The sequence below is a fragment of the Emydura macquarii genome, unplaced genomic scaffold (assembly GCF_026122565.2).
Source record: "Emydura macquarii macquarii isolate MOO-44397 ecotype Brisbane River unplaced genomic scaffold, CSIRO-AGI_Emac_v2 contig_1045, whole genome shotgun sequence".
NCBI lineage: Eukaryota > Metazoa > Chordata > Testudines > Chelidae > Emydura > Emydura macquarii.
The window spans coordinates 19121760-19149273 of NW_027131182.1; the positions used below are offsets into that span (position 1 = coordinate 19121760).

Here is a 27514-nt window from a genome sequence, read left to right on the forward strand (position 1 = left end):
GCTCAGCTGCTCTATCAGCAAAGCTCCCTCCTTGCCAAACACAGATCCCCCACCACCACCCCCAGTGTGGGTGTTTAACAGGATTTCCTACCAGGGGCCGCCTTGTCAAAAGCAGCCCCCAAATGAAACGAAACTAAGTGCCCTGGAGAAGGGAGACATGCTACGGGGAAGGGGTGCAGAGCATGGAAGCCCTTCCATGACCAACCTCCAGCCCGTGTGTGAGCTCCAACTGTGGATAGATGGAGTCCTTTGGTGAGATGAATGGCTAAACTCCTTTAGAAAATGGGACCAGGCTCCCAAATCACAGGTGCTCTTTAAAAATGTTACCTTAAAAGTTTTGGCTAATCTAGACCCAGGGCCGGATTTAGGGACAGGCAACCCAGGCAACCGCTTGGGGTGCCAGGCTTGGGGTGCTGGTATTGTTGCTAGCAACAAAAGGCCAAAATACATCATCTTCTCTGACAGGGATAAATCATGGATGCAAATCGTGCATCAAAATCATGAAACGGGCTACAAATGCAATAAAACGTAAGATATTCAAAAGTTTAATAAATAGAGGGTGGGGCACCATAGACACTCCTTGCCTGGGGCACCATTTGGTCTAGGGCTAGCCCCACTATTCCTTGTTGATGGCTCTAGTCCAAGGTATGCGTCGGATCCTTACTATTCAGTTTTCTTTAGAAAAAAAGTTTGCTTCAAAGACATTCTTTTATTACATCTGAGTTTATTACATCATAATTGTTGTAGCCCTGTTGGTTTGGGATATGATAGAGAAAAAGTATGTGAGGTGATATTTTTTACTGGAGCAGCTTCTGTTGGTGGAAGGGCCAAGCTTTTGAGTTTCACAGAGCTCTACTTCAGGTCCAGGGAAGATAACCAGAGTGTCTGAGCTAAATACAAGGTGGGACAGATTGTTTAGCATAAGGGGTTCACCCATGCTGAGGAAGACCTGTCACAAGGTCCTGCTCCTGTCTCTTTTTAAGTTACAAACAATTTGGAGACTTCTGGCAAGAATATCATGTGATTTATTTCTCTGTCCAACCCACCACCTTTACAGACTTTGCAGCCCTGTATTTACAGTAACATACAGCTCTCCTTGGACCGCCCCAATTCATTAGTTAGCCACATCTCATCTTAATCAGGCCACTCTAGAGCAACTAATTGGAGTTGTAGTGACTAGAGTGCTGGATCAGTGTCTGTTGCCCAACACTCTGTCATACACACACCCCCCACACACCCCCATACGTGACAGAAAGGTTTTTTCTATCCCCATATTCTCCCTCCCTTCCCCCTCTGTCCCTAGGGTAATTATACGTCCCCCTTGTGGGGTCCTCTCATTCTCCATCCACAGAAATCACACTTGGTGGGGTGAGGTTCCCCCCACAGCTCTGTTTGACTCATAAATCTTCATACCATAGGCACCTGAGGGAGGAATCTCCTTATTCTCTCCCTTTTTATCTTGCAGTGGATCAAACTCTCTGGCCCTTACACCAGCTTGGTTTTCTATTGGGAAGGGGCTCCAGTCAGTGCCCAACATAATGCGGTAGGACAACCCCTCCACTACCCCAACCTGTTTTCAACAACATCTCTCCCAGACATCCAGAGGCACCTATGCCAGAGCAGTATTTCTTATCCCCATAGCCACATTCAGTGTTCACACTGCTAGAATTATCCAGTGGGGTTTTACCACCTCCTGCCAGACCAGAGAGCAAGCGGAGGCTGTATCTACAAGGCCCCTTTGAAGTTTTCTCCCCAACATTACTGAAACGGTGGACATTTCTGTCCTTTCTCCTTCCCTCCAGTCTCGGCCCTGCCACAAAACATGGCAACATTGCATTCCATATATGGGCAATCCTTTTTCCTATGTTCCTGATGCCCGCACTGGTAACATGTAATGGACCAAGCCAGAGCACCTCTGGGTTCTTCCTCTTTATACCTTTTCCAGGTGTGGGTTCTCCAGTCTTTCTCCCAAGCTCCAATCCCCTATTCAGTCGGCCCTCTTGCCCAGGGACTTTGGCCTCTGTCAATTCCTCTGTCAAATCCACAGGACCCGGTTGATGCCACCTGACCCACAGCTGTACATTCTTGTATGTTCTGTGTCCTGTTGCTGTTCCCCACTATGGGGCTCACTACCTTCTGTAGACACTGCTGCTGCTGCAGGTTGGCTTGTTCTCTTACAAAGTTCTCCAAGGTCTTTTGCTGATCCACCTGCTAGACGAGCAAGACGTATCTCTCCAGGTGGTGGGAATGTTGGAAACTTTGCAGGGTCTTCTTCATTTCCTCTTGTGGTGTTGCCGGCCATTTTAGGGTTTCCTGCAGGTCACTGAATCTTTACACCAGCTTCCCACATCCAATTCTTTGTCTATTCGGCCAAAGAGAGATCTGAACAAGCCCCCCCATATGTGGCAGCCCTGGGGGGAGGTCCCAGGCCTGTCTCTTTTCAAGTTACAAACAGTTCAGAGACCTTCTTCTGCCTGTGTGATTTATTTCACAGTGTTCTCCCTACCACCATTAAAGACTCATGCAGCCCTGTATTTATAATAACATACAATCCTTAGCTCCCTTGGCAAGGATGGGGGAGTTGAAAGAGATCATCCTCTTGAGAGCTCCCCTGGGCTCTGACTCCGGAAACCTCCCTCTCTTCCCCTTTTGCACTTCCTCTCTGAGTCTTTTCCACATTCTGCTTAATGGGCTAATGAGCTTCTTAGCTCTCCCAATCCATCGGTTAGGCACAACTCTTCTTAATCAAGCCTACTCCAGAGCAACTAATTGGAGCTATAGTGACCAGAGTGCTGGTTCAGCTGTTGCCCAGCACTCTGTCACAAGACCACTTAAAATGAGGTGGGCAATTAAGGGATAGCAGGCAGGGGTGTTGAAAATTGTTGTAATGAGCCATAAACCAGTATCTTCATTAAGTCCATGGTTTTTCGTGTCTAGCATAGTTATGAATTTCAGTACCCAGGCTTATTTCTTTAAGGTGTTGTGCAGGTTTTCTGGGAGTAGAAGTAGATTGTCTCATGGAACGGCCACCCAAATACCCTGAGATAACCTGCTTATATGGGGGGACGACGACACTGATCCCTATTTGTCACATACTGCACCTCATCAAATCCACACAAGGTATCATGAAACAATTACAACTATTACTCGATGGGGACCACATCCTGAAAGAAATCTTTCCTGAACCCCCTCTCCTGACCTTTAAACAACCCCCCCAACCTCACCAGGTTCATAATCAGAAGCAAGCTTCATACAGACCAGGACACACCAACTCAAAGCAGCACCTTTCCCTGCCATAAAAATATATGCAAAACCTACAGATATATCTCACTGCTACGTTGATTAATACTCCCCAACACACCTTTCAAGATCCATGAGTTCTACACATGTCTATTAAAACATGTGGTCCATCTCATCCAATGCACTAAACACCACAATAACAACTATGTGGGTGAAAAGAGACAATCACTATGCTCTTGAATCAACTCATATAGAAAAATGATAAAAGACAAAAACACCATATCACCCCTGGGCAAACACTTTTCACAAAGTGATCACTCTATATCTGAACTTCCAATTCTCGTCCTCAAAGGAACCCTGCACATCACCTTCAAGAGATGAGCCTGGGACTTGAAATTCATATCTTTGATAGTTAATAAAAAACATGGACTAAATAGAAACACTGGTTTTATAGTTCACTCCAACCACTTGTAACATAACTTCATAACGGCTTTCAGGAAACCTATGTTTTACTTGTAAAAGAAGACATGATTAATTTAATGAAAAGGTATATATTTCAGAAACCTCATATTAGCACTTCATCTTTACCCTCAGGGTTTCATAATAGCTCTTAATTCTGTAGAGGTAAATGGACTCTTGACAAAAATTGTGAGTTTTAAAAGTATAATATTTTGGTTTTTTATGATTAGCTTTAAACTGAACTTTCCACAGAGATTTAGGTTTTAAGTCAAAACTGTGAGAATGATATCTGAGCTCTAAAACAGAGAAGTCATTGTAGTTACTTTGTTTGCAAAAAAGAGATGGAATATTTCTGTGTTAGAATAACAGGGAGGAGAACGAACAGTGAAATTTCTCATGTCTGGTTATATTTTTGTTTTGCTAATAGATGATATACGAATGACTGATTTTAATTCCTTTTTTTATTAGCATAATATTTTTTACATTATTATTGGCTCTTTGTATTGGATTTTGCATAAAACAGTTGGTGACAATTTCTCCTTTCGGCTCAGTACCAAAAGAAGCTCAGTTTTGCTTCCTCAGAAATAGTTTAATTTCTCTGAATATCAAGGAAAGAGATCCTCATCACTGCTCTGTCTTCTTTATGTCAGATAAAGGGCCAAGGTGGCATAAAGGTGCCTTAAATGTACCCTATCTGACTGGGGAAGAACTGCAAGGAGTCCTTCCCAAGCCCTGGCATGATTTCCTTGATTTTTTATTTCCATTTCATATAATACTTGGATTTTATAAATTGTTGTAATTTAGCAACCCCAATTTCCTGTTGCAATCATGGGCCAAATTCTCCTGTAAATGGATGCAGAGTCATTGATTTTAATGGAGCTGTGTCCGTTTACATCAGCAGAAAATTTGATCCTGTTTGGTAATCCAGATTCTTAACAGGGACAGTGATAGAGGAAAACCTCAGAAGTCTAGGTAGCATATTATTTTTCACTTGGGTGTCCTTCCCAAACAGAATATTGATAAATTATGATTGTGAAGGGTCATTTAAAAAAAATTATTCACATCTCGAATATTCACTGGAATCAAAGAGATGTTTTAAATGAAATATAACATTTATTTAAAAACAAATAAATTCTAATAACTTCAAAAGATAAACAGTGGATTCAAAATCCCCTCTTCATTTTGAAGGGGAGTATCAATTCCTGATCATTGAAAGATGCCCGTCAAAAATTGCTCCCCACTAGGCAAATTCAGAGGACTGGTGGGGAATCCATTAAACTTCTCTTTGAACTGTTTGAAATTGCACACTTTGGATCATGGCTGAAGATGGAGAAAGACGCAATTTCTCAGGGATGACACAGAACCATAAAATAAATTGTATCCCTTGGAACAAAGCTAAGAATAACTGGAGTTGCATCTTCAAGCATTCCCTGGACCAAGCTGGAGGCACGTGGGGAGGATGCCATTTATGACAGGTTTGCCTGTGATTTATCAGAAAAAGTATCCCTGGGAATGAGTAGGGAAGCTATTCGTGATAAGGATCCCTGGACTGAGGAGGAGAGGGATACATTTTTCTATATCAGCAAAAAGCTGATAGGTTACTAATGACAGATTTTGCATCTGGGTGTAAAATCTGACAGGGAGACATTTTCTGAAGTAAAGGCTCTGGAAAGTGACAGCATTGCTACCTCTTCCTCTCTCTCTAGTTACCTCAGCTGATACAAGAGTTGAATTCTTCATAGGGTTCACATCAATAATGCAACAAGGTATTTGCATCATCTCAGGTCTCTAGGAGGGTTGGTGCAGCAGCAGCAGCATGCTTCCTCCCCCTGCACATACAGCTTAGAACTGACAGTGCAGGAGCACAGGTCAAAATGTCAGTGCTCTCTGTCTCGATTTATTTCAGCACCATATATATCCCGCCTGCCCTTCTGTGCTTCTCTGTCTATCCAGTCCCCCCCAATCTCGAGAGGTCCTAATCTTGAATTTTACAGGACAAAAATTTTCCATAGTAAAATATCCCAGGAAATACCTTCATACTTTAATATTGTTAAATGGAATTCTGTAGGTGAGCATGAATAGATTGTAAAAGAAGGTGAAGAACTTGTACATTTCAGCAACTGTGGAATTGGCAGAGTAAAAGTATGTGTGTGTAATGAGGCATGTTGGTGCAATGCTGAAAGAGGGCAGAGTTAAGGTTGCATGGGCAACCTTAACAGTGCATTTCCTCGTTCTCAGAAGTATGATTTTTTTGCTCAGCTCAGCTTTCTGCAAGGCGATGAAACATCACTGAGCAACCTTAATTCTGCATTAACATAGTTTTTAGCTATTGAATTTCCCAGTGTTTTTAACAGGAAAAATATGTTGTTGGTAGAAGTTAGCTGCCATTTAGGCAGTTGTACAAATCATGTCCCTCGATTTGCATATCGAGCCAACCTGCATGTGCATCCCACCCCCACATCAGCTGGGCCCCAACATCCCTGCTTTGGCATACGTTTCCAGCCATGCCCCTTGTGAGCCCTCCCTGGGAGCCGTACAAACAAATCAGATGTAGGCTCCTCATTCTATTGTATAAGTGAGATAGAGGTAGAGAGAAATGTTTATGATAATGGTATAGTGCTGTTTAGTGTGGCATAAATGGACTCCATCTTGTTAGTTTCCTGAAGTGAGTTCTTTCCTGAAACTTGTACTATTGAACCTAAAAATATCTTGATAAATTCTCTTTGTGTGAGTGAGGAACGTATGTGCAGGGCATAAAAAGACCCAACTAAACTCCTTTAACAACAGAAAGGGGGGTAAAGACACCAACTGCCATCCTAACCCTGAAGGCCGAAGAATACCTATCAACGACTCTAAAGTGCATATTAACGACCCTGAAGTACAGAAGGATCCACCCTGGGAACAAACAAAGTACAGAAATAAGAGAATAGTCATGCTTGCAATTAGCTGGTGATTAACAGCTATACTGAACCCAGAGGCAGCATGACACAGCAAGGCCCATAGACTTACTTGAGAGCCAGCAAGTATAAAAGATGGGGTAAAAATATGGAAACTTTGGGTCTCATTCTGCAATTGTCATCCTGGAGCATCAGATTCACGTCTGACAGAGGCCTGGCTCCCTCCTCGTGCCCAGCCTAGTTGGCCATTAGGCTGGCTCAAGCAACCCATAAAAGGACTAATCATATCACACCAGCTTGCAGAACCTTATGAATGTGTGTGTGAATGTGACTGCTTTTTGATTTTCTTACATGTACAATAAATGTGGCATATTGCCTTGTCCCCCTGAATAAGATCCTGCTAGTCTTTTCTAAGTATAACACCCTGACCCATTCACTCTGTGTCCCCCTCCAGACTGGTGCCCCCCCCCCCCGCCCCCCCTTTCCCCCGTACTCAGGACTTCCCATTGCAGGCAGGAAATGCATCTTCCTGGGATTCAAAAATTTCTATTGCTTTACTCCGTCGTCGTCCCCCCCCCCCCATAACCCAACTCATCTGCAGTGTTTGGAGTGAAGAACAACGAAGTCACAGGGGACTGCCACCGAAATCCACAGGAAGTGTAGAGCAGGCCTCAGTGTTCTTCTAACACTTAGTAATGGTTCTCATGTTATCACTGTCGCACTTACTTAGATGTTCAGCCAAATCAGAGAAAACGATCACAATTCATAGACATGATCTCTGATGTGGTCCAAATCTGTTCTCACACACTGTATGATGTGCATGCCAGGAATAAGACCCAGCTCATTTCTCCCAAGTGAATCATCACAATTTCCAGGAGATCAGAATCTCTTAAGTCACCAGTTAGACACTGCAGCATGAGCAAAGCATGAGTCCAACATACGCCACTTCTCTCCACCCAAATCAGCCGATAGTCAGCAATCCCCATGCCACGGTGTTACTTCTTGCTCTTCCACAAACGTCCGCAGCCTTGTGATCCAGGAACCACACACAAGCCACAAGCTCGCAACCTTGGCAATGTATGTATTACTTTTTTGTTAGCATTTAAGGTATCTACATAGTCAGTGCCAAACCTCAGTGCTATGTGTCTTTGGAAACACCAGAGATAGCCACGTGTCCCCCCACCCTTTCCCTCGGAGCTAGTAAAATACTGATTTTTCTCAAACAACTAATCCAAGGCTTACCTACCACCCATCCTCATTTCCCGTCCTCTTTACAGCTGCATTTCCCGTCCTCTTTCTGCCTCTCTTGCTTCTGTCCCTACTCTCCCATACACACAAAATCCTCTGTCTCCAGCTCCTCCGCACTTGATATGACAAAATTTTGGCTAGACCCAGCTGCTAACTATTCTGCTGGGTTTACAGTAAACTTTCCCCCAAAATAAAAACTATGTTATATTATACCAGAGACAACTTGTAACAAGCAAGATGAGTTATTAAATCTTTATTGCACAGATGTACGAAGGTTCAGACAAGTAATATCAGTGGCAGGGCGTTCACCAGGGCCAATAACGTTGGCACATTCCCTCAAACTATCCCAGCAAGCATAAAATGGCTGCCTAGAAACCCTCTCATGGTCTTTTTCTTTACTGGCGTATGCACAGTGTAATCCTTCCAGAGAGCATATCTACACAAGTGAAGAAGTGAACATGTTCTTCAAGGCTATTCACAGTTTGGGTCCCGCAAAGATTAAGTGGATGCCATACACTGGGTTGGGTAAAAATTGCCTGATTTAGACCATTTTGACCCACATCACAGCAATAGTGGGATCTCTAGCTCTGCTCAAAAAACAAAACAAAAAACCACATAGAAACTGTTTGTAAAATGGCTATTTGTGTTGGGGCTTATATCTATGGAACCCCTGGCTCACATGACCCCAAGTTTGGGTCACTAACTCTACTCTCTACTCCCACAACTCAAAGCATATTTCAGGAAAATCTGTACAAGCGTATGGATTTTGGAGCTCTTAGAAATGTCATCCTTTAAACATGAAGGATAGAGGGACGATGGAGGAAGAGGGCTCCTCTAAACAGCCTTCTACAGCACAGGAGTTTCTGAAAGGTATAAAGTAGCCCATTCATGTCAATGTGATCCTGTCAGCTGAACACCCCCTGGAAATGAATGAAGCCTGAAACAATAGCTCTTGGACATGTGGAACTGCTCCGTTCATCTCAGTGGGTGTCCCCAACCTCCTATTTAGTGCTTTAGAGCCTGTGATATGCATAAAGTGTGCCTGTTCTCAGCTCCCCACCCAAAGGTGCAGGACTTTCCCAGATCCTAGCTCACATGGGGGTAGGGAGGGGACCTCAGACCTGCCCAAAAAAGGCAAGTCTCCCCAGAATCTGGCTTAGGAGTAGGAAGGGGAGGGGTCCAAACCCTGCAGATAGGCATGGGTCCTCCAGATCCTTCTACATACCTGGAGGGCAGTGAAAGGGGCTCCGACACCCCCAGAGCGGCAAGCCCCCCTGTATTCAAACTCAGATGAGAATGGCAGGGAGGAGGTCTAAGACCCCCAAAAGGGGCAAGAGCCCCCCAAATCTGGGTGCACACCCAGGAAGGGCAAATGTGAGATCGATGGTTGCCCCTGCCCCATTCTCTCCCCATCCCCCTTCCATTCACTCCCATTTCCTCTTCCTAGTGTCGCAACTCTCCACTTCCACTAACCCCTTCACCTGAGCCCCCAACCGCTTCCCCTTCCCCTATCACTCATCTCCGTTTATCCTCCTCCCCCATAATCCTGCACCCTTTACTGCAGCCAGAAACTCCTACTCCTAGCCCCCTAATACCACTGCCCTCCAGGAAGCATTCAAATGTCTATTCCCCCCCCGCCCCCCAATACTTTGATTACATCCCTCTGCCCCCACCAAAAATTGTCACCAATAACTCACAAATTGTACCAACCTCCAGCCACTCAATCCAAAACTCCTTTTGTTTTAGGTGGGGGGGCGGCGAGAGGTGATTAAATAATCCGTAGTTAATTGAAGGGTGAATTCACATCCATCACTCTCTATGAGGTCTGTGATTCATCCAGTTATTAGTACTTCTTTGTTGAACACTATAAGGCAGCAAAAGCAAATCATTTTTTGCGGGGGGAGGGTCTGTAACTTGGGAACTCCTTAGCCAAATGACCTCAAATTCGAATCCCTAATACCACCCCGCACCTCTGCGATGCACACAAATTTCAAAGCAATCCAAGTAATCATTCAGATTTTAGAGCACTACCAGATTTGAGCTTTAAAGCATATCAAATAAAATGATGGGAATGGAAACCCTTAGGCCGTTTTTTTGATTGGCACATGCACTCTGTAAAAATGTACATAGCGTTAAATAATCATTCTCAATTTGTGTCCCCCAAAGTTTTGGTGGGTGCCATGCTCTAGCTTGGGTCAAACTTGAAAGACTGAGACCATTTGGATTAACGTTGCATCAACAGTTTGATCTCTAGGTCTGCGCACACCCAATGCCCCTCCTCCCCCCAAACCCCCAAAACTCCAACAATTTTTTTGAAAAATAGCTTTCTCCTCTCTTCCCAAATTTCAATGGAATCGGACTAACCATATTGAACTCTTAGACATGCTGACCTTTAAATAGAAGTTGTGACGCAACCTTAACTATAGTGATGCTGTGGCACCACTATAGTCATGTTATATAATGAAGTTGCTTTTACTCCAGCAAGCAGAATTCTATGGATGAATTTGTATGCAAAAAAAAAAAAAATAATTAGCCCTTTTTGAGGGGGTGTGTAACCCACACAGGTAAAGAATGGGTTAATGTGACCTGAGAAGCCAATTAACAGCGGGGGGCTGCACCAGGAGGTGAGCCAGGCTTAATTATGATGAAACCCAGCTGTGGAAGGGCTGGAAGAGGCTTATAAATATAAGAAGTTTAGAGGCCAAGGGTAGTAGGAAGGAATTTTGCAGTTACTCTTTAGGAGATGATGAGACATTGGGAGGTTCAGGAAGAAAGTCCAAAGGAAGAGTAAGCCCTGAGATCCTTGCCTAAGTATAGAAGTCTGGCAAGCAGCCAGGAGAGGTATGGAGCAGGCTCTGGTGGTGTTCCTTGGTAGAAAGACAAGAACTGGACTTCCAAGGAGAGATCTTGTGAAGGCATTTAACTGAGGCATAGAGCAGGAGAAACTAGAGAGAGATGAAGGGTCAACCCCAAGGAGGGTAGAAGTGGGTTTTAAGTTTACATTTGTTGCTTTGGGATTTTGTTGGGGGATTCTAGGGGAGGGCTGTATGAGTCATTGCCCTGGAAATAGGGTGAAGCTAGAGAGGTTTTGGGGGAGAAGGCCTGAGGAAGGCTTGGTAGAAAGAAGTCCAGGAAGGTGGCTGTAAGAAGTCTGGTGGAGTGAACCCTTACTGCTTGTCCTAGGTTCCCTAGGCTGGAGCCCCTTGAAGTGAGAGGGCCAGGTTCCCCTACCAGGCATTGGTAAGATATTGTGGTCCCCTGAGAGGGGAACTAGGATGATGGAGTGCCCTGAGAGAAGGGTTAAGGACCATGGACCCAGAGTTTGGTCTGATAACTTTTTTGTAAGGAATTTTTACTCTTATCTTTTGGACTTTGTTAGTCTGAAAGGGGTGAGATTAAATCATGATCTGGCTAGAGAGCTGAGTTATGGGAAGAGACGACCATGGAGCTGGAACAGATGAGAAAAGAGCCTGCTATGCCACACCCAGCCATGACAGGGCATGCCAGTGGTGAGTGAACTCTTTGACAGCCATTCATGTTACAATTACAAAATATTGTTTGAAGTACATCACCAGCTGAGATTCCCTTTCTCCCAGAATGTCTCATGTGACATGGTACAGGTTATTGTATAGTTGTCATGGATTTGGTGGGCTGTCCCTTCCCAGCAGCTCATGAGATCATGCTTAACTACAAGAGAAATACCCAAATCTATTAAATGCCTTTCCCCAAAAAAACCCTACACTAATTTTCCTGCCTCAGTTTCCTCACCACTCCAAGGCCTTCTTTGGGGTGTGCTTAGAGTCCTTTTGGCGCAGCCGGAGTCCTTCTCCAGTGCGTGGCTTATATTCTGAAACACAAAGCCTTCTCCCTAGCTCAGCTTGCTCCCTCTTACATTGGTCAGTCTGTGCCCTGCCTTCCTCCTGCCCAAACTTCCTACATGTCTTCCCCCACCTCCTTCCATGATGCTTTCCAATCTTTTGCTATGGTCACCTGTCTTTGTCTTGTTTTGGTAATGTTCCACTGTTCTCCACTTCCTGCTTCCCTTCAGACAGAGGAGGACTTTTCCCAGCTCGAGCAAACTGCCTTAGCATCTCTATATTGTCCAATCAAAGCATTCATTAAAATTAAGTGTTCTTCATTGTCCTGAATCCGGTGTGTGCCTGTTGAAAGTACTGTCAGGGATAGTGGATAAACTTTGACACGGGCTTTCGATTGTACAGCAATTCCTAATAAATTAATACAGCCAACCAGAATTCCTATTTTACAAAGAGAGATCTCCAAATCATCGCAATACTGAAATGTAGGCATCCTTCTTTATAAACATTGGGATCACTAGGTTAGAGAGAGAGAGAGAGTTTTAAGCTACTAAATTTGGATCTGAAGTTGAATGTCTTTATAGTTCAGAGGTGTTTGAATCTGGGTCGTTGGTTCAGGCCCATCTGTAGTTAATACATCAGGTCTCTGAGTAAAAATTAGGCAGTATATGGCAGATCTAATCTGGTAAATCGTACTATAGCTGCCAAGTCTCACCATCTGACTAATAGCTACAGTTTAAGTCCTATGGTACTATGCAAACCTTTATTTACAGGGTAAGCACAATCCATTAAATCATTCCTTGATGAGCTACTGGATTCTTCCACTTATGACATCAGACGCAGAAGCAGGAAAGCAGCTAGTAAAAAAAAAAAAAAAAAAAAAAAACCAGCAAAATTTAAAGGAATAGATAACAGATTATAGCACAGAGGTAGGGAAAAAATGTTTTAAACATGATATAAAATTATGCTGGTTTAAAGTCCAGAACTTGCTATATCGAATAGTGGATCACTCTCAGGTAAGATATCTTAAGGAAAGGTACCTCACAAACCCACCAGGGGTATAAACAACCAGACACTACTGAAAAACAGATTCGGGGGGGTTAATTAGGTGTCACTTTTGCTTTAAGGTTTAAAACATTTTGGCAGACCCATGATTGATGATGGGAAAAGTGCAATCTCTGCTTAAACAATGGGCTAAATCCATCCCTGGTGCAACTAACTTATTTCCATCCAGAAATGTTCAGAGTATTTCTCTATCCTTCCTTACCTACCTACTTCTCTACTCCTCAGACTGGAAACATAATAGGACTTTGGGGTGACTTCTTTTCACATGGCAATCATAAGGAAACTGCTCTAGTTTTAGAGAAGGCAGATACTTGACTACTGAAAAATCTTTAAATTAAGCAAAGCATCTTGAAAACTGCTTATTGTTGATTTGGGGATTTAGTCATCTGGAATGTCTGTGCTAAGACTTGTCATGTCAGCTGAGCGGAATGAGTCCAAACTGAGCTTTGAAAATAGCCTCAATATATTAGGTATTGGCTGAAAATAAACATTGTTAATAATTAATACTTGCAGCATCTTTTATCCAAGTACCTCTCACTGATTCTCAGAGCCCAGGAGAATTTTTGGTTCATCAGTGTCTTTTTATTGGTTACTGAAGCAAGGAATTCAACTCATCCTTCCTGAAAACCCAGAAACCTTCCTGATCAGGCAAGCTGACAGCACTGCTAGTCCAAAAAAGCAGCAAGTGCTTATAAAAGCTGTTAATGGGGCAAAAATAAAACTACATGGAACAACAAAAAAGGAACTGTCAGAAGTGACTGGAAACCCATTGTCCTGGCAATACCCAAATATTTGTTGGAGATGGTGCCTGATCTTTGTCTCTGAAGCTGAGTCATTAAGACTTCATCATTAGGACCAGATGGAATTTTCTGTACTGCTCAAATAGGTCAGGGTAGGGGAGACAGCTTTTGAGGATAGTGAGGGTATGTCTTCACTGATGGCGGCAAATTTGCTGCCGTCAGATTGATTCTTCAGGATCGATTGAGCAGGTCTCCATTTCCGCTCAATTGATCCGGAAATCAACTTAATAAATCCATCCCCGGAAAAAGAGTAACACTGCATCGATGGGAGGGCATTTCCCATCAGCGCAGCATGGTGGGGACACCACACTAATTAGAATTTAAAATTGATGGGAGATACGCAAGCTACTCTATGTAGCTTGCATATCTCCCGTCGACTGCCACCAAATTTCGCAGTAAGTGTAGGCCCGGCCTCAGAAATGTGGAGGAGCAAGACTGAAGAGAAAGAGAGAAGGAGCAAAGAATATAAAGGTAATCTAGAGGAAAGGAGAGTGAGTGAATTGAGGGAGTGCATAATTAACTATTTGGAGTGGGGCTGAGAGATGGTTTTATTTATCTGGACCGCTATCAAAGACAGGTAACTTGACTAGATGAACCAATGTTCTGAATAAGAGGTGTGCAAATAACTCCTTTTTCCTTTCCTTTTTCTTTTTTCTTTCCCCCACTGGCTGAAACGAAAAATAATTTCAAGTCAACCAAAACTTAACTTTTTCATCATAATCATCTTTTCCAGTCACAAGGTTGGTTAGGGCTGAGGTTATGAGCAGATTCCATCCATGGCTGTTTTGAATCACCATTTGAGTCTGTTGGAGTGTTGTCTGGATGTTTTTATACGCTACGTTATGCCACTGTCTTGTTAGGTGTCCATGGCCTCTCACCATGCACTCTTCCACACAGAACAATTTTTAGGCAGTCAGTATAAGGTCATTCTAGCAACCTGACCAAACCACTGTGGTTTTGATGATTGAAAGTATAATGCATAACTACAATCTTCTAAGAAATGATGATATCCATAGTCTATTAGCCTTGTCATGCACTGAGAATGTGCCATAGACACCTAATTTAAAATGTTTGGAGCTCTTGCTCCAGACAGTTTATCAGTACCCATGTATCATAACCATAAAGTAATGTGGGTACAGTGAGTGTTGTATATAATGTGGCTTTAGCTGACATGGACATTGATTTAAGGTTCCAAACATTTATATTAAAAAATATGAAAAGGGTATTGATAAGAGGAGAAACTTCATATCAGTTGTCATTTGCTATAGTGGAATTTAAGTAGCAGAAGCTATTTACCTGTTTGTTTGACACTGTGAATGACTAGTTTAGCCTGTTTTTTTAACTTTTTATTTTTGATGTTGCCATTACTTAGTTTTCTATTCATTTTTAATCCCCATTCTCTGTCTGTGTACAGGTTAGTTGCTGCTTCTTGGTTGTAGATCCTCCTTAGGTATTTCAACATTATCTACAAAGTCAAGGTGATTGATAATTTGTTCTGATCTCCTGCAGCCTCCACTGATGTAACTAAGGGAGTTGGACAACATGTTTTCTAAGTACACAGTAAAAGTATTGAATTGAGTGTGCATCTCTGACTGTAGTTTTTTTTACTTCAAACCACTGACTCGTACTGCATGCCACGTTATACTGTACATACTCGGCAGTATTCAGTATGTTCCTCAGCTTCTCAGTTAACGTAGTCGAATGGCTCCTTAAAGTCAATGTACGTGCAAAACTGGGGATTGCTGAATCTGTGCAATGAGATATGACAAAAATAAATACCTGATCTACAGTGGACTGTCCAGGTCTAAAGCCAATTTATGACTCAGAAAGGGTTTCCTTTGCTTTTCTTTTCACTCTACAGAATACCTGGCTAGGAATGCTTGTAAGAATTATTCCTCTGTAGTCTTTGTGGTCTATTGGGTCACTTTATTTAAAGATTGGTACAATGATTGAGCCTTGACAGTGATCAGGGATTTCACCCTTCATCCTAATGAGGTTAAATAGTCTGCAAAGGTGCATGACCATGTCTCTTCTGCCATATTTTAACACTTCAGTTGTGTTCCCGATAGGTGGTGGTCTTCTTGTTGTAGCTGATAGCCTCAAGGAAATCTGGGTCAACTTGACTATACATGATCAATAGCTGATGAAAATATATTTTCAATCTTTTATGTTTTTATCTTTATCTATTACATAGGTCCCCGGAACATCACATCGCTTATTTAACTATCACCTGTAACTCCTTTGATAGAAATCTAGCTTTCTGAAAAAGACCTCTCACATTACTTTTTTTTGCAAGTGGTGTTCAAGCTCTTCACCTTCTCTCTCTTAAGCTAGTTTTGCTTTAGCCTTTTTAACCATTCTTTTTAGTTCCTTGCTGAGCCGTCTATATTTCTTTCTGCTTAGGGCAATCTTAAACTTTCAGATGTTCTTGATAAGTTTCCTTTTTTATTCTTGGTACTTTTTTGATCTGTTTCCTAGTCTTTCCTTTTTGGATACGATTTCATTCCTTAAATCTCCTTTCTCATGGCATGAATGATGTCTTTCACTTCAGCCCCAAAAGGTTCTACTGTTGTGTCCTTTAGGTCTAAGAGCACAAAGCAGCCCCTGAGGGTTTTCTGAAAGGCCACCGTTGTCTGTATTTTTCAAAACTTCACCACTCTAGACTCTTTTGTCTTTTTTTTTTTTTTAATTTTAAAGGATTGGTCTGATCCTGACTGTAGCGATTGCTGCCTGATGGTCTTAGTCTGCATTTAGGCTTCTATAGACCTTTAGACCTTTCAGTCTAGTCAATGTATTTTCCAGCATGGCTTTACTAAGAGGAAGTTGATCACATTTTTTGTAGTACCATCATTAGAAAACCATTATTCTATATGGACTCATCTGTACTGAAGTGCCGTATGTGTTATAAACAAGTAGAGCAGAACTAAAGTAACAATCAATCTGTCCTTTTGCTCATTTCTTAATCCTATTTCTCCTTTTCACATGATGTTCTCCCTGTCCATGTTATCACTCCCAATCTTGGCATTATGGGGAAAAAAAATCTCTAGATGCAGTTTGAGAAGTCTCCGAAGTTCATTGTCTCCTGTGGGTGCATAGGCTTGTATTATAGTCACAGGGCTATGTTCCTCTTGTAATTTAATCCTCATTTTGTGTGATGAGATGCACCTGTAGATTTTCACAAAACCATAAACTTTTTCTGATGGTATAAAGGCATCTTTCTTTGTGGGTATTGTCTGTCCTTCCAGAGAAAATTATTTTATATCAGTTTATCGAAAATTTGCCAATTCCAGTCCAGTATTTCTGGTGTCTATGGAAAAGGATGTAGCAGGGTCCTAGAGCCTGGGTGCTAGCCCAAGCCCAGAAGTCTACACAGCAATGAAACAGCCCTATAGCCTGAGCCCCAGGAACTTGAGTTGGCTGGCATGAGCCAGACACAGATTTTTCTTTGCTGCGTAGACGCATCCAATGAGCTTTTGGGTTTGTGGTATGTTTGGGTCCTTCCTCTCACTTAAAGTACCACAGGGTCAGCTCAGCCAGTGCTTAACCCACAAGCAAGATCAGCTCGCAGGAAAAATCCTTTTGGGTTGAACATAACATTTTCTTTAATTTGAAACAATATTGTGTTTGACTTTTTTCATCTTTTTACTTTTTTAACGAAATTGAAGTGAACTTCAAAACAAAGTAATTTGATTGAAAACAATTGAAACATTTCTTCTTGAAAATTTTGAAACAAAACACTTTTTTTGAAAAACCTTTTTGTATTGACCCTAATTTGCATTTTTGGTGCAAAAAATAGTTTGTCTGAGGGGGGAAAAAAAAATTGCCCAGTGGTACTCTGAATGGTGTGAAGTTCTCTGATATGGAACTCTATTCTATTAAAATAAACAGAAGTCCCTGTGATAGTTATTCTGGCTTCAGGAAACAATATTTATTACATACTCTAGTAGTGACTATTTTAAGGCTGCATAACAGTGTGGCAAAAGCATTCACTAAAATTTTCCATATTCAATTTCTACTCAAAAGTAAACTTGAAGAAATGGACCACATTTGAAACTTGAATCTGAGTATGAAAAATAGGCATGATCTTGTGAATTCCTGTGGACGTCCTGGAAGGTTTCTGTGACATTCACCCCTTGCAATCTGGACTGGTGTGTAGCTGTGTCACACCAATTCCTCATTTTTGTACCCCAATTTACCCCACTTCGCTGGGTGAACTACCCACTTCTGGATCAGCCCACGCCCAGCCTCCTGTGAGTAATCAGTCCCTGACCTAGTGAAGTAGCACTTCTGGCCAGCCACTCATGGGATAGACTCCCAGCAATAACCCCCAGTCCCAGGGAATTGCCGTCTTGCAGAGTTCAGTGCTGTACACTGCACCCTGCAAGCTCATTTACATTTGTCCATCAATTTATCAGAGAAATGGATATGCACTATAAGGGCGAACATGAATGATACACAAATCACCCTATAAGGGTGTACATGAGGTACAGCATGTCACAGTTTCCGAGTACTTTCAGTTCTCATGATATCCCAGGGGGCACTCAGTCACTTGCAAGACTGGGCAGGTAACCTTCACTGAGAGCTCCTGCCTTTCCTGGGTTTGAGAATGAAAATGTTACAGGATTGAAAAACCTCTCCTAAGTGTGCTACATGTCATTTGCTACCGTTTTAGATAGGCCTTTATGTGGACAGACAGCTAAATCCGTGAAAGGACTTCCATGCCTAACTCCCTTTCGGGGGCAGGGTATAGGCACCCACCTAGCTCTTCAGCATTTCTAGCTAGCTAGCTTAGACCGTTCCCTGCTCACTGTGCTGGCTTTTGCAAATACCACCCTTAGGCATTTCATAGCAAGGCCAGGCACTTAATTCAGGACTATGAATTCCACTGAGTGGCAAGGCACCTAAAAGGTAGGTGCTGCAACGCTGAGCATTACAATGCCTAGGTGTCTTTGGGGATCTAGCAGATAGTACCTTTGGGGGTATGAACTGTGGTACTGTCATGAGAAAGATAACATCAACTTAGAAATCTTAGTTGGAGTGGTATGAATGCGCTATGAGGGGAAAGCTGATGTTTCAGGAATCCTTACATTGGTCCAACACATTAAAAACAAAACAACACACACAAATGTACAGAGCTGGTTAGAAAGCAGGTTTTGTTTCCATGGAAAAGTTTTAACTACATCAAAAAAATTGAAAGCCAAAACGTTTTCAGCCAAAAAGCTTTTTTCCTTAAACGTTTTCTACCAAAAAAAATTGAAATTTACCAGAAAAAGAGGCTTTCCATGAAAATGTTCATTTAATTGAAAACCCAGCATTCTATGTGTATGGGGGGATGATGAGATGGACGGACAGTTTACTTAGATGGAAAACTTCTGATCAGCCCTGCAAAAGTGCAAGTAGCTACAGTTTTGATAGGGATTTAATTAAATCTAAATCTAAAAATAATTAAACTTTTTCCCCCTATGTGACATCAGTGCATAACCCTGTCCCAGGGTCTCCTGCTTTGAGTCTGTTGCTGTATCACTGAACCACACACGGCCTTGTTTTCCAAAAAATCGATGCTAGTATCAAGAGTAGAGAAGCATGAATTTGATAATAATCTGCCTCCTTTCTTTCTGTGATCACTGCACTTCTTCCTGTTTTTTAAGCTTCTGCATCCTTTTTCAAAGTTTCTGTCTTCTCTTGCAAAGATAAAATCATCAAAGGCCTTGCATATAGGAGATTACATGGGGAAATCTCTCACCATTATGCTACTACTGCTCTGGCAGCACCATTTGTAGTAGCAAATGATGGGGGCATCAATGTGGACCAGTCTAGTGGAACTGAAACAACATCTGGAGACAGGAAGGAGTATGCACAGTGAGGAAAGGATATAGGCCTGAGCATATATGGTTGTGTTGCTCCAGGGCTTGTCCAAAAGACTAATGTGAACATCAACTGTGAGCAGAAAAAAAGTATAATTTTTTAAAGGAATGTTTTGCCAGATATTTCAGGCAGTGTGATTTAATGTGCTCTGTCAGAAAATTGAATTTTAAAAAGTGTATCAGTCTCTAACATTTTAAGTTGGCAGTGACCCTTTAACTTTTCTTTACTGTTTTTATTGAATTTCTTGGATTTTTTAAAGAGGAAATAGAAACATTAAAGATGAACCTATTTATGTAGTTTACTGCATTTCTGTGTGTGAAAATGTAAACAATTGAACTGTTTAGGATATATCTTTTCCACCAGAAGACTTAGGATCACCACTATGATAGACACATTAGCAGTAGCAACCTTAAAAGCCAAAAAATGAACAAAAATGGTCAGGGATTGCCAATTCCATGTTAAAAAATCTGGAGTCAGGCCCAGTATTGAGTAAATAAATACATTTGGGGTTCTTTTTCATTTGTGTTTTGGTTTTTGAGCCCTTAGGTTGCACTTGGGTCATATTTTCAAATTTTTTTTCTACAGCCAAGAGGTCTAAAAGGTTTTTATTGTATTTTTTACATGAAAATCTCAGGTTTCTTTTTCATTAACACAGGACTCCATGAACTGGAGCTTTGACTAACCTCAAAATTTTATTATAAGTCTGAGGTTTTTCCTCAAAGTGAAGGAGGCAGAATTAGAGGAGGTTCATCTCCTCAAGGATTGAAGCATGCTGGGAGGGTATGAGGAAGGTTGCACTATCACTATACTTTTGTAGAGCGAATGTAGCTCATGCAGTGCATGTTCTCCCTGTCCTGGAGAGTTTACAGACTAAGGCCCAAGTGCTGCGAACAATATATATGTGCTTAACTATAAGCATGTGATTAGTGTCATTGACTTCAGTGGGATCATTCATATTCTTAAAGTTAAGAATGTGCATGGCATTTTCAGGATCAAGGCCTAAATAAAGCAAGAAAAGCATTAGCATGTAACTTCATCTTTTCTACAAGTTGTTGCTGCAGTCTCCTGTCACTAGGAGTGTTGTACCTGTTCTTTTGACAACCTCAATTACTGAAGGCTTTTCTCTATCATTCTGGTATTTTTCACACACACAAAATGCACCCACTGGCAACATATTATATAATAAAAACAGATATATTGAAAAATACTTATTGGGTATGGAATGGTGCATGTATCTTCACTAAGAAGTGAGAGCTAATGTACAAACAAAATTCATACAGAACAAAATGGAGTTGAGGGGCAGGGTTTTAGAGTAGTTAAAATGTGTGCCTGATTCAGTCAAGCATTGTCTTGGATATTGTTCTTTGTGAAAAAGTGTTTAAAACAACAAACCAACCTGCAAATATCTCAAGTTCCTTGCACCTAGAAAAGCCTCTTTTGGAGAACCTGAGTGCATTTTGGTCTGCAAGTTTTGCCTGCGGTTGAGGAAACTGCTCATAATGACAGCAGGGTTTTGAAAAAGGAAGGAAACCCACAAAACTGACTCATTTGTCTGCAATAAGAAACCTGCAAAAGATGTTTTTTATGTCTACAGCTGATAGAATAATTACTTGTGAATAACATTAATGTAAAGTATTGGCATTTTTAAATAAAAGCAACAAAATATTTTTCCATGAGTTGAATGTGCATCTATGTAACTGGACTCATAATTTACTTGATGTTTAGATATGACAGTGACAGATACTGTAACTAAACCTTTGCATACACTGGAAAGGTGTTTGTTCTACTGGGAGGAAGGGAAAAGTGTGAATCTAAACTGATATAATTAGTGCCCATATGAGAGTTTATATTCTAACTATCCTTGTTTAACTAACAAAATTTTCCCATATAGACAAGGCCTAAGAAAGACTAGTACATAGTTGTTGACTTCAAAATAAAACTTTAAATGTAAATTAATTTACCTGTAACTCTTTCTTGTCACACAGTCTGCACTTTCAGGGGTTGGATTCTGCAACTCTCACAAATTTATGTTTTTAAAATATGCCTTAAGCTAGTTTTTGGGGGAATGAGCAAAAAGAATAATCTTTTCCCCCCTATTCTTTGACTTGGAATTGTGAGGCTCAGTGTGTGGGCTATAAAATTGAACTCTAGATGTCTGGGCTCAAGCTAGAGCCCAGGCTCTGAGACTCCACAAGGGGTGAGGGTCCCAGACCCTGGGCTCCAGCCTGAGCCCAAACATACACACTGCAGTTTTAAAGTCCTGAAGCCTTAGGCTGAGTGAGCTGACCCCAGCCAGCTGTGTGTGTGTTATTGCAGTGTAGACATACCCATAGGGTTGATCCAGTTTGTAAATCAGCATAGCTCCATGGAAGCCAATGGAACAATGCCCACATACACTGGCTCAGAATCTGTCCCGTAGTCTCAGATTTTAAAACCTCTGAGTGATAGAGAAAAGCAAAGGATTTTCTCCTAGTTTCTCATCACAATTCTCTTTTGATTACAGCAGCTATTATAGCCACTGATAAACTATCTTCTGTCCATTGTATTGTCTCAGCATATATCATTTGATACAATTTTGTCTGCCATTCAGGTATTACAATCAGATTTTGATCAATTCAATTTTAATTTGGTTTTAAAGACTACCAAATGTAACTTCCTAGTGGAGAATGCTTAAAAAAACCAAGAACACCCAACCACCATCTCGAGGAGACCACACCAAGACCATAGTAGATGCTTTGATTAAGGATAGCCCAATTCTTAAACTTGAGGTTTTTGAGAATAACATAGACTCAACAGTGTCATATGAAATGGTTTTATCTGAGCATTGAGATGACTCAGATCCCTGTGATAGACATCCTCTATTCTTTGAAACAATCTTATAAGAAGGAATTTTTGAGCTATCTACCTACCTCAGGTAATTGTATTGCTCCCATTTCCACAGTATCTGTGAGACTTTCACCATATTTAATTTATTTATCATCCCAACTCACTGTGAGGTAGGGAAGTACTATTATCCTATGATGGGGTATACAAACCCTGCACTAGACAGGAGGGGGTTAAAAAGCAGCTATGGGCTGAAGTGGCCTTGCCCTGCCACACCTGTTAAGCATGCTGGACCGGAAGAAGAAGCCTTACTAGAGAGAAGCCCATCTTAGAGATTCCTAACCCTCGGAGTTGGACAGATCTCTCATTCTTAGCTCCCAGAGAGGAACAGAGCAAAAAGTCAAGCTGCCTTAAGTCTCCTGAGAGTGTGGAGGGTTAATACAGATGGCTGGAGGATCCTTGTGGGCCAAGAGACCTGGTGCTCTTTTTGTATGTTAGTTTAGTTTTCTTTGCCACATGTGAAGCTGGGGCACAGAGCCTGCCCCAGAGAAGACCCCTGCTGATAATACAAGCCCCCCCGAGGAGAAAGCAGGCTGACATAGGAAGTGTTCTGGGAAGAAACAAGGGGTCTGCCGAGACAGGTCTTAATCACTTGTTGTAAGGTTCTTGGGCTGTAACCTAGGACAGAGGGGGACGGACTGTTCCCCTACAACTTCGCTGAGGAGGCTAGCATGAAGACCCCAAACATAAGGGCCAGTGGGACTACTGGGCTTGGATTCCAGCTGATGATCTGATTTGAGATTGTGGGGCTATTGTTGAGTTGAGCTCTGGTTTACCCTGAAGGGGGTTGGACTACAAGTGACCAGGGTGGAGGGCCAAGTGACCAGGCTGGAGGGGACCAGCAGATCTCAATGGCCAGTCAGTGCGGTGGGGCTATAAAGAGGAAAAACCTACAATATCACACCCAGCCACAAGGGGGCACAAGGGCTGAGTCACTTTGTCACAGGAGGTACTAAGTGAGTTGCCTAAGGTCACACAGGAAGACTAACCCATTAAAATGTTTTCCTCTGGTAGCTTCGTCCTTGTGCCAAGCATGGATAGTGATTCTTGCTTCAATGAAAATAAGGAAATTCCTGCAGCTAAAACAATTTGCCAGCCTAGGGAGCAATGAAAATGCAGAGGAATCACAAGCTTTCACTGCTGCGCCACCTTTGTCACTTAAGATCAGATCCAGTATCTGTTCAGCTAAGTTTCTGGAACTGGCAATGGTTGTGTGAATCCCATGGTTTCCCACACAGGCAAAGCATTCGGGTGCTATCAAGTCATTGGTATTGTCAATAGAAATTGCAGGTGCCAAGTTCAATCATCACTTGATAAATTCCCCTGTTCTGCTCATTCCTTCTGAAGCATCTGGTGCTGGCCACTGTCAGAAGACAGGATACTGGGCTGGATGGACCATCGGTCTGACCCTGTATGGCCATTCTTATGTTCTTAACTGGAGTGCGAAGGAATGTATTATCCCTTTAAGGGACAGGTTGGAGCCTATGGCCAGGGACAACATGGAGTGTAATCAAGGAGACTCTGCCCTGAGCTGGGCTTTCTAAACAGGGCAACAGAAAGGGGAGTAGAAAGTGTACAGGCTGCAGTGAGTTGTGGGTTCTGTCTCGGGTTCCAGAAAACTAGACTGACTATACTCAGACTTTGTGTGAGGACTTTAAGTTTTGTAGTTCTGAAGTAAGGTCCTATGATGAGGGCTTTATGAGCTGTTGATGATATCTACTCCTCTCCTGAAACCTTATAAAAGGGGACATGCTATTCTGTTTATACGTGTTGGCTTCTTCTCGCCCAGACCTATTAAAGTGACCTTACTGATGCCCAATGTGGGAAAGTAGAGTGGTGCTCAGCTGCTGGACCACACCGGGCCACAAGGAGGCACACAGGGACAGCCTGCTGCTTTTGATGGAGGAATTCCGATTGGGCAGCAAGTTCACTATTATGTTTCACAGTATAGAAACAGAAGTTAGATCAAACCAGGATCCTTGGGGGAAGGCTCTAACCAAACATTAATCTAATTCTTAGGGTTCAGAATGATAACACAAGAACTCAAACAGATAAATGAGTTTGCTCCCTATGTCAGAGGCACAACTCCTCCTACATTACTCTAGTCTGAGTGGCTGCTAACTTCTGCTAGGCCCACATTGCATGCTTCCCTACAGAGCCCCCTAGCCTGAAAACAGGAACAGGAAATACCTCTGAGCACCTCAAGTGACAGCTTACAGTTTCAATACAGTTTTCAATCACCACAACTGTTTCCTCCAGGACTTCTGCAGAGTCTTCCTCTAATGGCCTAGAGACCACTAGGAGGTCTTGGTTCCTTTTCTCTTAATCTTGCAGAAAATGTGGGATGGACTTAAGGAACAGCACCGTGGATGCACAGCAAGGTGCTCCAGGAGGCTTTCTGACTCCCTGAAATCTGATGCCTCTCACTGTAATACTTCTCCTATGGTCATCTGTTCAGGAGTCCCATCGAGGCCAGTCTGGCCCTTATTGTGCAAGTTAGACTAATTTATCAATGACACCCACTTTATCCCTAACTTCAGATGCATGGATTTGGTCCATATAATGATCTTCTAATTTAGAAACCAATTTTCATTTATTTCTCATTAATAAATTTCATTTAATTACATGTCTGAATGTTTCATAAAATATCTAAAGCCTCTTGCAAAGCTCCCAAAATAATTTAGAATAATAGACTTTGTTTAAGGTTTTTTTTTTTTTTCCTTCCCTAGGTAATACACCCTTCAGGGTAATGGTAGATAGCTATTTCAATAAATAATACCTGGGGGTCACAGATATTAATTACATTTTTTACAAGTAATTGTGAAATGGTTTGTTCTTAACATGAAGCTCCAGGTCTCCATGCTGTAAGTAATTGAATAAAGCAGAAAAATAGAGGAATATATTGCTAAATAAGTCACCTACATAGATTTCATGAACAGAGTGGCTAGAAAATATGCCCCTCATCTCCTCTGACTCCCTTAGTCATTGTCTTACTTAATCTTGATTAGGAAATAATAGACTCATAGGCTGGATAGAAAGGCACCTCCTGGGTCACTTAGTGCATCTCCATTTATCACTGCAGGAGAGTTGATCATTATTCTTATAGCACCTCTGAAGACTGCAACTTTCTAGTGAATAGGAAAAAGAAAACCTAAGGAAAGAAAAATCTTATTATAATTTATATTTTTCCAGCTTTTGTGGACAGCAGAAATCACCTGCGCCACTGAAAATTCATGAGTCATGTCTTGTTCTGACATCCAAAAAATTGTCAAAATAAAAATATTTATTTTAGGCACAAGGACTATCAAATAATGTGTGGAATTTGCAGAAGAAAAGCAATTCCTCTAATTTTTAATAATTTCTGTAGATGATATAAGTGAGAGTTAATATTGGGCCAGATCTGGGGATTTCTGCCCCCAGAACACATAGAGCTAAGGGAATCTGTGAAGATACCAATATCCATGCAAGAGTTTTGGGACTCCAGAACAGCTCTGATGCTCTCTGCCTCCTTCACCTCTGTCCAGCTATACTGGAGCTATCCCTGCCAAGTCTTCTATAGCTCATAGTAGTCCCTAGAACTTCTTCCTCATTCTCTTACCTTCAGGGGAGCTCCATGGGAAAATTTGATGTAGCCTCAGAGCATTATTAATTATTATTATTATTATTTATTATTTTGACGCATCTTCCATGGGGCTGAACAACTCCCCTGAACAACAATTGCACCTGCCCTGGACCTTCTAGAGAATCTTCCATGGACCCCAGAGTACAGGGGAATTGTACCAATGAGGTACTTGCTGTTTTTCTTCCCCCACATGTAGAAACAAGGAGATACTTGCAAGGAGGCAAATCTGTGTGGAACTGGAGAACATGATCTAACTGGCATGCCATTAACCTTAACCCACCAGTTGATTGAATAGTGCATCTTTTTATATACTAGCTTAATTCATACCCTTCTGCAATCCACAACAAGCCTGTTTGTATTGCTGTTGACAATCTCTTGCTAAGTACTCTTCAGTGTCACTAAGTTGATATGAGATAGGACGGGCTCTGTGCATCTTCTGTAATAGATGACAGAACCTACAAAAATAAAAGCTACAGTTTTGCAATACAGGAACCTAAAAAAAGTTAGAATCTTGCAACCTGAATCAACTGTATCTGGAAAACATAGTTACCATTTCCTTGTCTGTGTGCCAGCTGTACAGCTTGTCTCATCTACAGCGTGACTAACACTGTTAAATAGAGAAACGTACATTGGATTCCCCCACTTGGTTTTTAAAAAAAGTGTACTGCATCTTTAAAAGGAGTCAGGGCCCTAAAGAAAATAAGGGGTGAGGGTGCAAGGAGTAGTGCAAAGTATGCATCAAGGTATGCAGAATTTCTCTATGGCTCTCAGCTGGATGCTGGTGCTGTTGGTTGGCCACACCCAGATAATGCCTTAAACTCACTGAGGGTAAACTTAAGACATTTCCTGAGTACTTTTCCCCTCCAGTGGGAGAGGACAAGGATTATAATTTGCATGTTAATTTATTTGTTATCTATAAATATATATGAACTGATAACTTTATTGCCATATTTTTCTGTGCATGTATTCTACTTTAGTGTTTTCTCACTAGCCCTTCAGTTCAAGAGAAGTTTGAAAATAATGGAGAAGATGAGATCAGATGTATAGGTCCTGTGAATATCCTACCACTGCTGCTTATTTTACATATTGTTTTTATCACTGAACTTCCTGTGTAGTCCTAGAGGGAATATTTGGTTTGTATAACAATCAGATCTTGATAACCGGAGTCCCAAAAGACTGACTCGCATATAGGAAATGTGACTCTATATACCCCTCTTCACCTCAAATGCTAGAGAGTGTATAACCCAACCAGACTAACTATGGATGGAGAAGCCAGTTAAAATAAGAAACTCATTTTGCCCCAAACTCAATGAATTTTTTGCAAGTTTTACAAGCTTAGTTAACTATCTTACATTGTGTACTTGCCTCTGGATATTTAACGGTTAGCACTGGAAACTAAAGTGCTCCATATATCCACAGGCAACAACAGTGTAGGGCTAATATGATCCTTGGATGCATAAACAGAGGAGTCCTGGGTGGAGAAATTACCTCTGTATTTGGCACAGTGCAGCCACTGCTGAAATAGTGTGTCCAGTTCTGGTGTCAATTTAAGAAAGACATTGATAAATTTGAGAGGTTTCAGAGAAGAGCCACCAAAATGATTACAGGATTGGAAAATAT

The 27514-nt window shown here is 41.8% G+C and overlaps 1 long non-coding RNA gene across 1 annotated transcript; it reads left to right on the top strand.

Annotated features, from left to right (window-relative positions):
- Window positions 1–10559: 10559 nt before the first annotated feature.
- Window positions 10560–21062, top strand: LOC137151324 (uncharacterized). Its single transcript, XR_010919254.1, has 3 exons — window positions 10560–10685; window positions 11224–11353; window positions 20816–21062. It is a non-coding gene; the product is annotated as an uncharacterized lncRNA (long non-coding RNA).
- Window positions 21063–27514: the final 6452 nt, after the last annotated feature.